The following is a 19,532-nucleotide window of genomic DNA, read 5'->3' on the forward strand; positions in this document are numbered from 1 at the left end:
ATATCTCAATTTGGAGTCCTCTAATAATTTCAACAACATTTCCTTACAAGGATGTAATTGTTGAATTTAGGCTTCTATGATCCATATCAAGTTTATTGAGAGGGGTTTTCGGTGAAATTCACATCATCATTCATTTGTCAACGCGTTTCAAACCATCATTCATTCGTTAAGATTTTTATTAACATAATGTATAAATAAATAAAAATCTTTTTTACCAAAACATTGATGAAAGGATTTCAAAGATGGGAACTAATTATCCCGTTACACCTTTAAATATAATTAAATAAAGATAATAATGAATTAACGAACAAACAACTATATTCTTTCTCAATAATTCTTCAATGACTTGAGTCTTTTTTCCAAGTAGTTTTAATTAGAAGAAATTGTTACATATTCAATTATTTAACTAACTAAATAGGTTATCCTTTTAATAAGCTTTTATTATTATTTTTATTATTTCATATACTATTAATATTATAAGTTTGTATTTATTTATATAGTTTTAAAAATAAAAAAGGTCCATTAATAGATTATTGATTCATACTCTTGGTAGTTAAATACAATAAATTACTTTTATTCAAATATGGTAATAAATATAACATAACTAACTTATAAATTAATTAACTAATTTTTCCCTGTCCCTATCCCTTGGTCCAGTCCAGTCACCGAGTCAAATATAACTGTTTCCTAGTCAATTATAGCTATTTCCTAGTCAAATATAGTCGTTGGATGATCTGCTCTCTCTATTTAACATGCAACCATGATCTGGTTCTTCAACTTGTCCTGACGATGAACCACAATAGTTGCTTCGAAATGCGTTGACAAATGAATGATGATGTGATTTTCACTGAAAACCCCTCTCAACATTTCCTTACTTTCACTTTTCTCCTCCTCTTGCTTCATTGTGTATGCTTATTTTATAGTTGATATGTATAGGTGGAGGGGATGAATCTACATATATTTTACTTGATTTGACATGGCCTTGTCATCTCTATGCTCTTTTTAATCACTATTTTGACCCCTTCAAACCTTATCCTATCATTTCACAAACCCTAGTGACATCAACACTTTTTGTTTGAAGGGTGGGAATGTTCAATAGCTTTTGTCAAGCCACTCGGAGTGTGGCAATGATATCTTTCAGTGTCCTACGAATGCTGGAGGGATGAATTAATTTATGGTTTTTAATGAGGAAAAAAAAATCTTAGGCTTACTTTGTAATGCTTCTCCAATGGTCTAAAGGAACTGTCAAATCGAGTTATAATAGATACACCCCAATGTGTGAGGTCAAAAGAGAAAATGATCGCCATAATAAATTACATCAAAATACTAAGTGTGTTTGTTGGAGGGATCCTTGAATATTGGAACGTATTAGGACTTGAAAATCCCTACAATGAGATAAATATGATATACATACCTAAGGTAGACATACCCATACTCGATATAACATGAAAAAAGCATGATCACAAACACAACATGTTTCACATCCAAGGAAGAATATGCGAGATAATGGCCATAAAAGAGAGTACATGGTGGACCCATGCCATCAAACGTTGATACTAGCCATAATATAGTTACAATGTGGGTTTGTGTCATAGTATATATCAAGAGGAAAATGAACACTGATGGGAGTGCCAAAATGTGGTCCTCAAATTAAATACTATAATGAATGTCTATTTCCACTTGGGTGGGAAAATATGCATGAGTGAGGTACCATAAATACCTAAATGATATTCATCTCTCAACTTGATGGTATGACCCTAAAACATGTGAATATATGAGCTAAGCTTGAGAGTACAAGGTACCATTTGATTACTAGGCATTGATGAATCATGTTAATAGATGCAAGGGAAACCACCATTGAGGAAAATTGTTTCCAAAGTATCTAGTACAGTTTAATGGGTGTGAATATATGTAATTATGTCAAGCACTCATAGATTTGGTCAAATAGGAGTCGATGACGTGAACCCACTATCAACCATAAGGAAGCCTACCACTGATGACTACAAGCTCCAAGGTACTAAATAGTTTCTAGATTCACTCCCCAAATAATGATTTGGGGTTAATGGGAAGAGATTTATTGAAGGAGGGCCTTGATGTATCCCCATCATTTGACATGAATAAAATACCAAGATGATGATGATGACTATATGATGAATTCTAATGTGTAATTGAAACAAGGATGGCCAACACAAAAGATCAAATGAGACTACAAATGGCCAATTTTGGTTAAGACTTCCCTTCAAGATTTTTGGACATTTGATGTTGTATATGTGGTTGTGTAGGTGTTGGCATTGATGTAAAACATGGGTCAGCATGATGATTGGGTGTTTGGATGGAACTCCATGGTAGTTGTAGGCTTATTGAAGAAGCCATAAAATGATCATCATGGTAGTTGATGTTCAACTGGCTAAAGAGTCAATGGGTAGAGAAATTTGTAGTCACCTTCCAAGTAGTAGAAGGAATCTAAGCCTATATCGGATCCTCCCCATTGGAATGTCTTCTGAATAAGATTTCCAATGATATGTTGAAGTCTAAAAATGGACTCTTGGTTCAAAATTTATGGCCTGCTAAAGTTCAGGGATTTGAAGTCTTAGGTAGGAAGGAATATATGCATATCGGAGATTGGAAGATCATAGGCCAGCCATATCAGCGATCGCAACGTCGAAGATCATCCATATTGACGATTGCATATCGGAGGTTAGGAATACCAGTGCATCGCAACATTAGAGTATCGGCATATCGTCGATTGCAACCCTGGAGATCATCCATATCGACGATCGCATATCAGAGGTTGGGCATACCAATGCATCACAACATTAGAGTATAGCCATATCAACGATCACATATGAGAGGTCCTGTATATCAGAGCATTGACACATCAGGAATTTCGACAATCAGAGAATCATAACTTCTTTGTGTGCAAACATTTAACAATTTGCGACATGTCAAAAGTGCCGATAGCGTTAAAAGTTGTTGGGAAGGCCAAAAGAGAATTAAAAAATGATTTTTTGCAAAACCAAAGGTGGGCCAGCCCTTTTCTCCCTCCTCTAGCAAGACATGTGGTGGCATTTGATTGGCTCCAATAAGGGACAAGTGGCAGCTGACATTAGCATGACATGGCATTACGACATGACATGTGGCAGGCATATTCAACCATATTGGGTGGTCTAATGGGTCATAGTTGCCACATGGCAGTGATGACGTCATATCGGAAGTCGGTGATTAGAGGATTGAGGATGTCGACACTTTGTAACACTTGATAAATTTCGATGGAAGGGGCTCCAATGTGTTAGCGCATGGTCAAGAGGAAACTAAGAAAACTAAGGGCGCAAAGAAATAACACTAGGAGAAAGGCCCCCAGTAGGATGCTAAAGGAATTAGCACCTAAATGCTATACTGACGGTCAGAGGCACTGGTCCCATGGAGGAAAATAGAAAGGGGCTAAACAAAAAGGGCCAAGGACCATTAGAGAACTTTTGAGGTCTAAAATGGGCCTCCTAAGAAAATGTACAACCAAAATAAACTTTATAAGAACCAATAGGATTCAAGATGGTGATGTCAACCATGGGGGATGATTCACCATTTTTTGGGTAAAAAGGTAAAAAGATTAATAAATAATAAAATAATAAAACTAATTTTTCAACTTGTATTTTCAACCTATCTCCCTAATGTTTTAGTCAAATTTCAAGCGGGAGTACTCGTTGGATGCAAAATTTAATTCCTCATCCAAGGAGTAGCCATGTTGCATACTCTTGATGGACCCTATTACATGCAAAATGAGAAATACACGAACATTCATGATTGAAATCACGTTTTTCATGTATTTCTTATTTTTCATGTAGTAGGGTCCATTGAAAGTATGCAACATGGGTACTCCTTAGATAAGGAATCAAATTCTACATCGAACAAGTGTTACTGCTCGAAATTTGAATGAACCCATAGGGAGATAAGTTGAAAAAGTAGGTTTTTCTTTATTCCCTCTAAAATTTAATGATGTAATGTAATCTTATTTTATCATTTCCACTATTATTTTATAATTTCGTTAGGAGGCCCATTTTAGACCTCAAAATTCCCTTAATGATCAAAACTAGTTGTTTTCGTAATGTCTTTTAAGAATAAAGTTCCATAAGGCAAAGCTCCGATATAGTGTAATCTATAGAGGTAAAGGCACATGGGTCGACAACTATAGGATTGAATGCAGAACAAAGGAGTTGGTCACAAGAGTAATGGCTACTGTCAAAGAACTACTGGGCTTGTCTCAATGTTGAAAGAAAGCCATCTCTGATATCCTGTGCACGTATTATAGAAATAAATGAAGAAAAGAGAAGCCATGCGGAAGTAAAGTCAAGCTATATGAGCCATGAGTAGGCACGGGGAGTCTCAACGGAGTGTGCAGGTGGACTAAGATTAAATTATCAGCATAGAGAGTCACACAGTGAGATGGTGAAGTGAACGAAGCCCATTCTTATGTTTTAATGTAGTGATAGAATTTGGAAAGAGTGATGCAACAAAAGAATGGAGTGCCATGCCAGGAGTACATTCTTGGGCAGTGTGGATGGTGATAGAGACAACATTGAGCTCAATGTAGCACAAAAACAAATATAAGAACTTCCATTGAGCTACTAGGGAGTTGAGTAGTTGTGTGAGAGTATTGAGTTACGAGTGAAGCACATATTGATAGAGAGGTTGAATCACCTAAGAGGACTTTGTCTGATAGTGCAGCAAGATCAATGAGTGTGCTATGTGGAGAATGGCGATGGTAGTGCTGAATAGAAGTTAATGAATAACCCTTGATAGTGAAGGCATAGCGTAGAGGAAGTGTTGTTGTGAGCAGCAAGAGGAGGTCTGCTGCAAGTGAGAACATAAAGAAGAGTGAATAAGTTAAGTTTGCAGACAACCATTTAATGGTAGTTTACTTGTTTGATTGTATGCCTCTATTTTCAGTTTGAAAATTGTATGAAATAGTAGAATAGTGGCAAGGGCAGGTTGGTGCCAGCACACTGAAGAGGTTGGTGCCTCTTTGCAAGTTGGTGTTGTCTAACCAAAGGCAGGTTGATGCCTCTTGGCAAGTTGGTGCTTGCTAAACAAAGGGGGTCGGTGCCTCCTGCGAGTGGGTGCTCACAAACAAACAAATGTAATTAAGTGGGTGCTTAATTTACATCATAAAAAAAAACAACAAATTGGTGGTTTTTTCCCTCTGGGTTTCCACGTGAAAAACATTGTGTCAAATGTGTGTTGCTCATGTGACTGTTATTTGAATGTGTGTGTGAAGTATTATTGGTTCACTATTTTGTGAATGAATGCTCTCACAAGTTAAAGAACACAAGAAGGGATTGTAAGCATAGTAACAAAAAGAAGAAAATATTTTCTTAATTACTGATTCACCCCCCTCTTAGCAATTCCTAATTCCAAAAATTGGTATCAGAGCCAGGTTCCTTCAATAATATTTTATACACTGGAAGGTATATATAAGAAATTATGTCTAGGTAAGAGAGTCAAGAATTTACTCAAGTAGAATACCAGTCTTTGATGGGACCAACTATTCTTTTTGGAAAGTGCGAATGGAAGCATATCTTATGTCCCTATGAGTAAATGTTTAGACTTTAGTACCAGTACACTACAATGTCCCTGATATTCCTCCCACCGATGCAGATGACAAAAAATTATATCCGAGCAATGGTAAATCCAAGCATGCCATTCTCACTCGTCTTAGTCAATCAGAACTTGTAAAAGTTATGCATTGTAAGTTTGCTAATGAAATGTGGGTAAAACATAACCAATGTCATGAAGGAGATGACAAAGTCAAGCAAGTGAAACTTCAAACTTTTAGAATGAGCTTGAAAGTTGAAGAATGAATGAGAATGAAAGCACAGTAGAATACTTCCTCGGAGTTGATGAAGTGATTAATATGATTAGAGGACTTGGTGAAGAATTCAAGGAAGAGATGATCGTTCATAAGATATTGAGATCTCTACCCATGAGGTTTAATGCTAAAATCTCATCTATTGAGGAAATAACTACTTTAAAGGATCTCAAGATGGATCAACTGCATGGTACTATCACAACCTATGAGATGAGAGTAGGAATAGAAAAGTATGAACCAAAGGAAGTGGCATTCAAAGTATCTAGAAAGGGAAAGGAGCACAAAGATCATCAATATTCTCTAGCTATGAATTTGATGAGGAGATGGATCAACTAGCTAGAAGATTGAAGCGTGGCTCAATAAAATATAAAGGGAAGTTTCACTTTAAGTGTTTTGACTGTGGAAATTTTGGATATTTCTCTTGCAATTTCCCTGATAAGAAAAAGCTATAAGGGAATAGGATCTGAAATTTGGAAACAAGTCTCAGATACATCAGAAGAAAAATACGTATAGGAAGAAGATGTTCTACTCCAAAGAAGATAGCTCATCAACATAGTTAGACTATGAAGACTCATCAAACAATGAGTCAGGTAAGTATCTTCTTATGGCCTTTGAAAGAGACTTCAAGAAACAAGGTATTATGGGCTTTGAAGAGGAAGAAGGAGAAGGAGTAGTATACCTTGAAGGGGAACTTATCAATGCCCTCGATGAATTAAAGAAAGCAAGGAAGAAGAATAAGCAACTAAAGGAACAATTACAACTTGCAGATGAAGGTATATATACCTATGATATTGAGAAGTATGCCTATAAAAGAGAAAAGCTTGAAGAAACTATAAATAGCAAGGAAATTCTAGTCCTTTTACTGAAAGAAAATCAAGGAAACTGTGAGAGACTGGAAGAGTAGAACAAACAGTTGAAACTGGAGGTGCTTAAGTTAAAAAAGGAGATGAGGTCACAAATATGCAAAGATGATATTCTGTATTTGAAAGTAGAATTAGAGGAGGCCAAATGAAAAGAAGAAGTTCTTCAAGACCTAATTCAAGAATGGGAAGAGAACTGTTAGATCCTTGAAGCAGATGTTGTCTCTCTTAGAACCGATCTTGAGAAAACAAAGACCGAGAAGGTTCTAAATGAAACATTTGTTGAAGGAATAAAGAAACTAGACCAAATCCTGAATAGTCAAAGTCCTTCAAGAATCAAAACTGATCTGGGATACTCTAAGACACAAGAATCTTATATTAGGAAGATAAACTTCAAGTTCACAAGATTCGAAGAACCAAAAAGTCGTGGGAAGAAGCATCATGAAAGAATTAATGAAGACAAAAGAGCAGTCAGACAAAGAGGAGATCGTCAATGGAGAATGAACCAATTAGTCAGACGACCACCTGCTCAATATCATAATGATTTTAACAATATGCATGCCTATTTTTTTTATGGTCACTGCTAGAAGTGTCATATCTTTGGACATAAATCCATTGATTGTAAAAGGATCAAAGATCAAAGAGATGAAAATATCAAATATAATACACACTGGATTTCTAAGTCTCAATAATCCTCTCTTCGAAATTAGAATGTATTCTCTCCCCTACTAAGTGAAGTAGAATGCTTCAAATGTAATAATTTTGGGCACAAAGCAAGTGAGTGAATATGCAAGTTTGAACACCTATCTAAGTCCTAATATGATAAACGAACAACTATCCAGAAGGATAATTGGAGATGGAAACAAAAGACTAAAGAAGGCATGCGGTGTGGACTTGCCTTATCAGCTCATAACCAAGGAAACAAATGGTATGCAGATAGTGGTTGTTCCAAACATATGACTGGGGAAAAAAGAAAATTTTTGTCGCTTAAGGAAAAGGATAGAGGAAGCAATGTCACCTTTGGAAACAATTCTCTAGCAAGAATCAAGGGTAAAGGTGTAGTGATTCTTGATAACAAAATAGAAGCACAAAATGTGCTATATGTAGAAGGTCTCAAGCACAATCTGCTCAGTGTTAGCCAAATGTGTGATGGTGGCTATGATGTGACCTTTCAATCTAAATACCATGAGATCCGCAACATAAATAATGGAAAATTGGTGGGAAAATAAATCAGAACCCACAATAATGTATATGTGTTTGATGATTCTAGGGTTAACTGCTATTTAAGAAAAACAAGTGAAGCACGATTGTGGCACAAGAGGCTTGGGCATGTGAATTTTGACAATTTTATAAAAGTAAGAAAGATGGGAGCAGTGAAAGGATTACCAAGACCGTCGAAGCTCGATAACACAATTTGCAAGTCAAGTCAGTTTGGCAAGCAGACTATAACTCATTTCAAATCAAAAGAGTTCACCTCATCCAGACCTTTGGATCTCATTCACACAGATATTTCTGGCCCAACTAGAGAAAAGACCTCAAAGGGAGTAAGGTATTTCATGTTTCTCATTGATAATTTCACTAGGGCTACTTAGATTGTTCTCTTAAAAGAAAAATTAGAAGCATTAAAGAATTTCAAGAATTTTAAAGCTCAGGTAGAAAATGAGAAAGATTTGAAGATAAAATTCTTAAGATCTGACAAAGGGGGAGAGTACACCTTAAGATAGTTTGAGAAATTCTGTGAAGAGAATGACATTAGGAGGAAATACTCAGTGGCTAGAACTCCTCAACAAAATGGAGTAGTGGAGAGGAAGAAAAAAACAACCCAAGAAATGGCCAGAGCAATGTTAGATGAAGTTGGAGTGTCTCACAAGTTTTGGGGAGAAGCAACCAAGACAACAGTATATCTGTCAAACAGAACTCAACTCAGGCCTAATAGTGATACAAATCCCTATGAGTTATGGAAGGGACTTGCATCAGTTAAACACCTCAAGGTTTTTGGGAGCAAGTGCTTCATTAAAATAAATTAAAGGAACCTTGTGAAGTTTGACTCACACGCTAATGAAGGAATATTGCTCGGATACTGTATTTGAAGCAAATGATATAAGTGTTACAACAAGCGGACAAGGAGGATTGGTGATTGCATCAACGTAATGGTAGATGAAGTAGGTTCACAACTAGAAACCTCTAAAAGAAAAATGAACTCAGATGATGGAGAAAGCTCAGATTTGGGGTCCACTGATCTTAATGAAACAAATTCAGATAGTGAAGGTGAGGAAGCAGACACGTCTTCAAGGCCAAAAGCACCCTCCAGGTATGTACAGAAGGAACAACCCGAGAGTCAAATTCTAGGAGATCAAAGACATGGTGTCCAGACCAGAAGGAAAGTTGTGGGCTGTACAATTCATGAAAATTTGGCTTTACTATCACAGATAGAACCTAAGAACCTCTGTCAAGAAAGTGAAGATAGGTTATGGGTGAAAGCCATGAATGAAGAACTCGACCCGATTGAAAAGAATGAAACATGGGAGTGTGTTCCAAGGCTGGGAGAGAAAAAAGTTATTGGAACCAAGTGGGTTTTGAAAACCAAACTGAATGAAGAGGGTGAAGTAATCAGGAACAAATATTGATTGGTTTGCAAAAGGTATGCCCAAATAGAAGGGGTATATTTCAAAGAAACCTTTGCACCAGTAGCTCAACTGGAAGCTATAAGAATATTTATTTCTCTTTCCATCCATAAGAATATCAAGGTATATCAGATGGATGTGAAGTCTTCCTTTCTCAATGGAGATTTAGAAGAGGAGGTTTACATTGAGCAGCTAAAAGGATTTATGCTCTCCTTCGATGAAGGGCTCGTATGCAAACTAAAGAAGGCCCTGTATGGTTTGAAACAAGCCCCCAGAGCTTGGTATGAAAGGCTAGATAGGTATATTTAGCAACAAGGGTTTAAGAAAGGAACATTTGACAATAATATTTATGTAAAATCTAAAGATGACCATCTATTGATAGTGGTTGTGTATGTGGATGATATAATATTTGGCAACGATGTGGAATAGTTGGGGCATTGATTTGAAAATTGTATGAAAATAGAGTTTGAAATGTCCATGATTGGAGAACTTTCCTTCTTTTTGGGTCTGCAAATTACTCAGTCTCCACAAGGAGTGTTTATATCCCAATCCAAATATATCAAGGAAACTTTGAAGAAATTTGGAATGGAAGATTGCAAACCTATCTACATGCCCATGACTACAGGCTACACATTGTGCAAAGAAGATGGAATACCACTAGTAAATCAGACTGAATATAGGTCAATGATAGGAAGCTTACTGTATCTCACATCTTTGAGTCTAGACATCATGCAAACAGTGGGGATTTTGGCCAGATTTCAGGCTTTTCCATGAGAAAGCTATGTTGTTGTTTTCAAGAGGATATTCAAATATCTTCAAGGTGCAACAGAGTATGGACTATGGTATGCTAAGAGTGAAGATTTCAATTTGAAGGCCTACACAGATGCAAATTGGGCTGGAAGTCTTTATGAAAGTAAGAGTACTTTTGGTGCAACTTTCTTTCTGGGTGAATGCTTGGTGTTGTGGGCCAGTAAGAAACATGTCTCTATCTCTCTATCAACTGCTGAAGCTGAGTATATTGCTGCTTCTACCTGCTATACGCAGATTCTATGGATGAAGAAAACCTTGAAAGATATACAGTAGAGCTATCTAATCCCATTCCAATGATGTGCGACAACACAAGTGCGATGAACATCTCTAAAAGTATAGTCAGGCATTCAAAGACTAAACATATTCCTATCAAGTATCATTTCTTGAGGGAATAGGTTGCAACCAACATTGTAAAACTTGTATATGTACCCATTAAAGAGCAACTGGCAGATATCTTTACCAAGCCACTGAAAAGGGAACCATTTGATTATATTAGGGAATAGATAGGATTTGTGACTCCTCCCTCCAAATGAGTTCATTCTGGTAGGTGGTGGCAACTACTCAACATGTGGAATTCATGGGAGAGTAGACTGGAATGGTTCAAGGGGAGTGCTTGTGAAGTATTCTTTGCCACTAATGTCAAAGGGGGAGAATATTGGCATCAGAGTAGATCGTGGCATGCATGAGGGGGAGCTTATGAAGTTTCCATCAATGCGGAAGGGGGAGATTGTTGGACATTTGATGGTGTATAGGTGGCTGTGTAAGTGTTGAAATTGGTGTCAAACAAGGGTCAACATGATGATTGGATGTTTGGATGGAACTTCATGGTAGTTGCAGGCTTACTGAAGAAGCCATAAAATGATCATCATGGTAGTTGGTGGTAAACTAGCCAAAGAGTAAATGGGAAGATAATTTTATAGTCACATTCCAAGTAGAAAAAGTACTCAAAGCCTAATTCAGATCATCCCCATTGGAAATAGATCTAAAGAATATTTCCAACGATATGCTGAAGTCCAAAAATGGACTCCTCGTTCAAAAGTTATGGCCTACTGAAGTTTAAGGATTGGAAGCCTTAGGCAGGAAGGAATATAGGCATATCGGAGATCGGAAGATCAGAGGCCAACCATACCGGCAATCACAACCCCAGAGATCAACCATATTGACAATTACATATCGGAGGTTGGGCATACCACTGCATCACAACATCAGAGTATCGACATATCGGTGATTGCAACCCCAGAGATCAGCCATATCAGTGATCACATATAGGAGGTCGGGCATACCAACACAGTGACAACATCAGAGTATAGCCATATCGGCAATCACATATCAGAGGTCCTGCATATTGGAGCATTGACACATCAGGCATATCGACAATCAGAGAATGAAAAATTCTTTGTCTGCAAACCTTTAAAGAGTTGCGATATGTCAAAAGTTATGATAGTGTTAAAATATCTCGGGAAGGCCAAAAGAGAATTAAAAAAGGATTTCATTGCAAAAAGAAAGGTGGGTGAGCCATTCTCTCTCTCCTCTAGCAGGACACGTGGTGACATCTGATTGGATCCGATAAGGGACAAGTGGCAGCTGGCATCATCATGATGTGGCTGTATGACAGGACATGTGGCGGGAATATTCAACCATATTGGGTGGTCTAATGGGCCATATCTAGGTGAGATGTGACACCACTCAACAATCACCACTTGGCAATGATGACGTCATATCGGAAGTCAGTGATCGGAGGATTTAGAATGTCAGCACTTTGTAACACTTAATAAAGTATGAATGGAAGGGGCTCTGATGTGTTAGTGCATAGTTAAGAGGAAACTAAGCAAACTAAGGGTGCAGAGCAATAACACTAGGAGAAAGGACCCCGATAGGATGTTAAAGGACTTAGCACCTAAGTGCTATACCGACAGTCATAGGTAGCGGTCCCATGGAGGGAAATAGAAAGGGGCTAAACAAAAAGATCTAAGGACATCAAAACTCGTTGTTTTCGTAATGTCTTTTAAGAATAAAGTTCCAATAAGGTAAAGCTCCGATATAGTGTAATGCAGAGAGTTAAAGGAATATGGGTCAACCATTGCAGGATTGAATGCGGAACAAAGGTGTTGGTCACAAGAGTAATGGCTACTATCAAAGAATGGATAGGTTTGTCTCGATGTTGAAAGAAAGCCATATCTGATATCCCATTCACATATTATAAAAATAAATGAAAAACACAGAAGCCATGCAGAAGTACAGTCAAGCTCTGTGAGCCATGAGTAGGCATGGGGAGTCTCAGTGTAGTGTGCAGGTGGACTAAGATTAAATTCTCTGCATGGAGAGTCACACAGTGAAATGGTGAAGTGAACGAAGCCCATTCTTATCTATTAATGCAATGACAAAATTTGTAAAGAGTGATGCAATAGAAGAATGGAGTGCCATTCCAGGAGTACACTCTTGGGCAACATGGATGGCGATAGAGACAACATTGAGCTCAGTGCAACATAGGAACAAAACTCAAAACTTCCATTGACCTACTGGGGAGTTGAGCAGATGTGTGAGAGTATTGAGCTGTGAGTGAAGCTCATAGTGATAGAGAGGTTGAAGCACCCGAGAGGACTTTTTATGATAGTGCAGTAAGAGCAGCGAGTGTGCTTTGTGTAGAATGGAAATGGTCGTTATAGAGAGAAGTCAATGAAGAGCCCTTGACAGTGAAGGCAGAGCACATAAGAAGTGTTGCTATGAGAAGCAAGAGGAGATCTACTGCAAGTGAGCATAGAAAGCAGAGTGAAGAAGTTGAATATGTAGACAACCATTTATTGGTATTTTACTTGTATAATTTATGCATTTGTTTTTCAGTTTGAAAATTGTATGAAATAGTAGAATAGTGGAAAGGGGAGATTGGTGCCTGCACACTGAAGAGGTTGATGCCTCTTGGCAAGTTGGTGCCTCTTGGCATGTTGGTGCTTACTAAACAAAGGGGGTTGGTGCCTCATGTGAGTGGGCGCTCACAAACAAACAATTGTAATTAAGTGGGTGCTTAATTTACATCATAACACAAACAACAAATTGGTTGTTTTTTCCCCTCTAGGTTCCATGTGAAAAACATTGTGTCAAATGTGTGTTGTTCATGTGATTGTTATTTGAATATGTGTGTCTGAAATATTATTGGTTCACAATTTTTTGAATGAATGATCTCTAAAGTTAAAGAACATAAGAAGGGACTGTAAGCATAGTAACAAAAAAAGAAAAGAGTTTCTTAATTACTTATTCACCTCGCCCCTCAGCAATTCCTTATTCCAACAATAGTTTGACATGACACAAAATGTGAACTTGGTAGCTTGGACTAAAGTTCACCATTTAGAACACAATGGTGAAACAAGAAGTATCACCATATCCCATATGACTAGAATGGTAACCAATTGGGTGAGATATTTACTTTGGTTAAGGAGTTACTTGATTCATGTTTATGGTTTGGCTCTGAAGCCAAGATAAGACAAAATTGTAAGAGACTAACACAAGTAGATTCCTTTGTCAAGGGAAACTAACAAATACCACTGTAGAATGTAAATGGAAAATGATCTTGCCCCAATCCCCAACCTTTTTGTATCATTAATACCCTTCATAGTTATATGATCATGAAATGGAATATAAGTAAGCTTGATAAAGTATTTCTTGTTCAATTTTAATGGGCATGAAAAAGAGTTAAAAGTATAATCAGACGTGTGCCTTTTCGTGAGGGTTTTTATGAGCCTGAAAAATAGGTAAAATTGTGCTTGGATTCTTCTCATAATATAATGAGAATGATATAAAGAGAGGAGTTTTTTCATCATATTTCACATTGGATTATGAGGAAAAATAAGAAATAAACTCAATATTTTCATTAGTTTAACGAACATGGAAAATATTAGCAAAAGGAAGATTAATATTTTCGTTCAGTTTAAAAAGCATGAAAACATCACCAAAAGTAAACCCTTCTTGGAGAGATAAGTGGCATAAAACATGCATATAGTTATGAGGTTGATGGAACCAAACTAAGAAAAGAAAAAACAAGCACAATGTGGTCGGGAAAGGTAACGCCACTCACCACAAGTATCTCTCAAGATGGTTATGATGGGTTGCATAATGGAAGTAATATTAATGAAAAAGAAAGAGATAAAACATTACTATAATGGAAATAAGTGAAATCCACACAAGCAATGGCTCAAGAGTATGTGGCAACACATTAAGTACCATAGTCATATGAAATCATAAAGAAACATAAAAGTGGTTGGGAACCACCTTGTTTGCAAGGTATGGCTGGAAATAAGATGAACAAAGATGAATGTGGATCAACTTCAATACATGGAGGGCTCTGTAGAGGTTTATCAAGATCACCAATTGACAATCATGGGGCACCAAAAAATAAATAAAGTGTTATTCTACGGAACCCATGAAGGGTAGTTTCTACCATGAGAGTTATGACATACATTAAGGGAAAGGTGAGTGTCACATGGTTCAAACCTAAGGCATAGTGAAATGATACATAGAAGGTCAATAAAACATCATCAATATTGATGTGAATCCTATCCCTATATGCCAATTTCAAAATTATACATGGAATCTAACATCTGTCACAAAAACAATCACTTTCTTATTCAAAATTCATTAAAAGGAATTTGTGAGAATGTTAATGACTTGAAAATATATGGAAAAATAATTAAAATACCCCCCCAAAATGAAATGTCCAATAATAAAGTAAACGGTCAATGTGAAAAGGGAAACATTAGACCACCTCACTTATGGTAAAAGGGGAAATTAGCGACTATTGTGTGAAAATTTTGACCAAAGGAGAAGAATCAAGTGGAGAAACCCATTTCTTACGATATTTTCTAGATCAGTTTATAGGAGCCTCAAGCCATAAAACATGATTCTACCCCCACCAAGTAAGAGATCCAATCCTCTTGCATTTGAGTCATTTATTGTTGATTTTCCTTGATAATTGAGTTGTAGGGAGACTTTTTTTTTACCTCAAACTCATCAAACACTCCTGGAAAATAATTTTAGAGCATTAAATGGGATTTAAATAGTCCTAATATGCTAAATTAAAGCATTTAAATACTGTATATAGGCTAAGGTAGAGCATTGGAGGAAACATTTTTCATATCTTGTCTCAAAACAATAAGGAAAATGCCTAAAAATGTTATCATGGTGTGGTATTGATATTATTTTGTGTTTTGACAGGCTAGATACCGTGATAAAGTGGAGAGAGTGTGAACATGAGGTTGAGGATGTGGCTTCCATGCATGATTAACAACCTCTACACACACTACATGACCATCGCCTTATGAAGTTCTTAAAAACTCAAAATATGAAGGCTCAACTTTTGCTCTTAGAAAGAATTGTCCAAATTTAGAATCCAATTTAACATTTTTTCAAACTACAGGACCAAAAATTGAATATAGAGATCAAGCACATATAATTCATTATAGGTATATGGACAAGGAGTCTTGGTAGTGGTGTCTGAAGGTAGGTTATCTGGAGATAGGTCAAAATATGACTTCATTGCTCTATATTGTGCTCCACCCATGCAAAAAGAAGGCGGGAAGATACCCATTAAAGATATCACATATTATTCTCTACACACAAAGATATTCAATATAACTCAAGTGACAGGGTCAACTAGTCTACACTTAGCTTCTAGGAGTCAAGTTGATGTTGTACTATGATTTCTAGATCCTACTATATTTAATTTGAGTGAAGGGATTCCACGAAAGCCATAAGACCTATTGACGAGATGTAAGACTAGAACAAAATATTTTAGGCATGAGAGCTCTTTGGTATCCTTATTCCTAGAGAGGATTCCATTATTACAACCATAGATAACAATACCACATACAGGGAGGTGTGAACCCTAGATAAACCAATGAAAAGACCTTATGGTGAGGTTAGGTGGTGAAGCACAATCTCATGCATATGATAGGGAGTAATTTGAGTGGTTGGATGAGAAACCCATTGTGATTAATGACAATGTGCATGCAGGGAATAATTTCTATCATGACCATGAGTTAGTCCTAATCCCTAGTGAGTGGTGGGGTGAGATAGCTGAGTATGTTTTTTTTTATCGGTTATTTAAGTTTTTCAATTTTTTTTTGTATTTTTGAATTTTATGATATGCATATGGTTTTGGTGGTATAATGTAAATAATCATTAATGTTCTTATGATACAGATGTTTCATTGAATAGCCAAAGTGATAGTGTTAAGTTTTCTATAGAGGAGCAATGAGGGAGCCCAAGCCAAAGGTGAACAAGTCTAGCGATAAGGAAGACCATAATAAGCCACAATAGGTGCAAAGTAACATTGAGGGGTTGATTATGGGAGCACCACTATGTCACCTTGATTAAGGTCCTTGACACATGAAACAACATATGGGTGGGGTATCCAGCCACATGGGTTGACTCCTTCAACATGTGGCTTATATGGCCATTTGTTATCACACACATGGATTTCGATGAGGGTTAGGCCTTTAGCCATCCTCCAATTTTGTACATCCTATGGAGATATCTTTTCATTAGACCATGTATTAATTATGGGATATGGAGCCTAGGTATGCATGCCTAATTCGACACTATACAATAATTAGGTTTATTATAATGCATGCAAATGATATTTTGTTATTGCATTGTGGAACTCTAAAATCTAGTGACGAGTCACTAAATTGGTGCTCTTTTTTAACTAAATCATCCCTTTTCCCTGATTTATCCCTCTTTTTCCAATCCTTGATCATTATATACATCCTTTGCTACTCATATACTCACAGGTATAAATACATGATTGTGAAGTTCTTTATTTCTTTGCATTGATTAGAATTTAGGGTTTTTGGGGAATTATTAAGGTGTAGGTGTTATGTGACTAAGTGAATATATATGTGTGTGTGTGTGTGTATGTTAAAATGTATTCTTGAGTTACAATGATGAATATCATAACCATATCATTTTTGTTCCAGCATTAAGGGAGCATTTTCAATTGAGAGTTGAGCATATTTGCTAGAGGATGATGATTTACAAAGGCCTTGTTATTTCAAGAGATTTTAATAGGGATTGAAGACCCTTGTAGATATTATTTCTTTGTTTCCAGAACTAAAAAGGGACCTCAATTATTTTTTAGTTACGAGGATCACTATCACAAAGACAACTAGATAGGACAGGAATATGTGTTGGCACCTAATACTATGGGCCAATGGATCAAGTTGCGTAAATTCATATCCTATCTAATAATGGCAGATATCATAAAATTTTGGGAAGCCATTGCTCTATGCATGTGGTATTTCCCCAGCTCAGACCAACCCCTAACATCTCAGGAGTGGCCACAACCACAGTTGAGAAAGCACAAATCACAAGGATTATATTGGCTTAGCGCACAAGCTATGAAGCCACAATAAGGTTTCACAATGATCATGCCACTGGAATCTATTATTTTCCATTGTTTACTGTTAGCACATTATTATATTTATCTATGCTTGGTCTACCAAGTGGAGTTATATTATTGTCTCAGTACTAAAATTAGACTCCTAAACTTTTATATATGTATGAGTTACCTATAGCTCATATGGATGAATGTTGTATGAACTATGTAATGACTGCTTAGTTTTCATATATAATCAAGATTATAAGCTATAAGTGTAAGTTTCATGGATCTCTATGATTGTGTTTTCATGTGCTACTATGGATGAATCTAGAAGTTTTTATTTAACCCTATGTCGATTTCTTAATAGTCTTGAGGCACAGTCTGATCTTAAGTAGTGGCCCATGCAAGGTGTGGTTCTGTGCCAATTTATTTCCTATTTGTTTTGCAAGTTGGATTACATTTTTTTTCTTCTGTTTTAAGGTATTTTAACATATTTTATGCTCGATTAGTTTCTATTTAGTTTTATATTGAAGTGATTGTGTGGATTTATGATTTTATTAAGTTCATAGATTAGTTTTTTGGGGAATATACCAGCCTACTTTATAAGCAAATTTTGTAGAATTGGATGCAATATATAATTGTTAAGATTTAAGTCCACCCAGTGACACTGAGCTACTCTCCCTTAGATGAATTTGGGTGCATGAGACACCACTTAGCTGAGTGGTGAACTTACCTTAAGGAAATTATTCCATCAAAGTCTACATCCCCATGGGATTCTTTGCTTAGGTCATCAAAACAATGTTAGGGTCTCGCCTCTTGTGTATATTACACAGAGTAAATCACAATTTTACCAACACCAATTTGACGAATTAAATGTACTACGTAGCCTAAACCCTCACTAAAGTAAGAAACATATAAATACACCATCATTTTTGGCATTGTTGTCGGGGAGGAACTAAAAATAATCAAGATTCATCACATAAATAGGATAAAAGATATTAGATCTAGAAGCAATCGAAGGGGTCATTGACCATCCCTTTCAATAACCTACTTCCTTATTATGTTTTTTATCAGGGCATGATAGTTGCATTAAAACACCATAGGTAGAAAAAAGAAAAAGTCCGCTAAGACCTCACATGGTGCGGCAGGAGCCACCTAAGGCAACATTCAGAAAAGTGAGAGACGAAAGGAAAATCCTTTGAAGGTAACCCAAGTAAAAAATAATGCGGTAGGGAAGCCATATACAAAAGAACCACCATCAATAATAGAAGAGACTATACTAGATGAGGAACTAGAAAGTTCTGAAGGATCCATTAAGATTCAAAACCTTAAACATTCCAGTGAAGTAAAGATGGGGGATGAAGAAATAAACATACCTAAGAAAGGAACCTATTACCTTATAATTCCTTTATATAATATCATGACGGTCTGGCTCAAATGAAGAATATTCCCCTCTCTTCCCTCCCAAACTTTCATAGCCTTGCAAGGGAGGATCCATATACCTTTTTATTTGCGTTTGATGTCCTTTTTTGTAGCTATGACTATTCCACATATGCATAAAAAATGAAATTATTTACTGCTAACTTAAAAGATTCATCTCTCCGATGGTTTATTGGACTTGGAGGAAACTTCGTTCGAACTTGGGACAAAATGAAGAAGAAATTTATGAAGAAACATCGGGACTATTGTAAAGTCCATGATATCAAAGAATAAATCTTCAAAATGTCCCAAGAAGACGATGAAAGTATATAGGGATATGTAGAAATGATTCATATAATTTCCAAATAAAAACACCTTGGCCCAAGAAACACTACACATCCTCTTCCTTAAAGGAATACGAAAGGACTATATCGACACATTAAATCTCATGGGAGCATGAGATATTTCCATATTAACATACGAGGAGATTTGTGATTTTTGTAAGCGATATTATAGAGGGAGCTTTAAATATGGGAAGAATTCTCGAGATATAATCTCTAGAATTAGTAGGTCAAGTGGGACAACAA

The sequence above is a fragment of the Pinus tabuliformis genome, chromosome 7, assembly GCF_031772625.1.
Source record: "Pinus tabuliformis cultivar Carrire ecotype Pingquan chromosome 7, CPIR1, whole genome shotgun sequence".
In the NCBI taxonomy this organism is placed as follows: Eukaryota; Viridiplantae; Streptophyta; class Pinopsida; order Pinales; family Pinaceae; genus Pinus; species Pinus tabuliformis.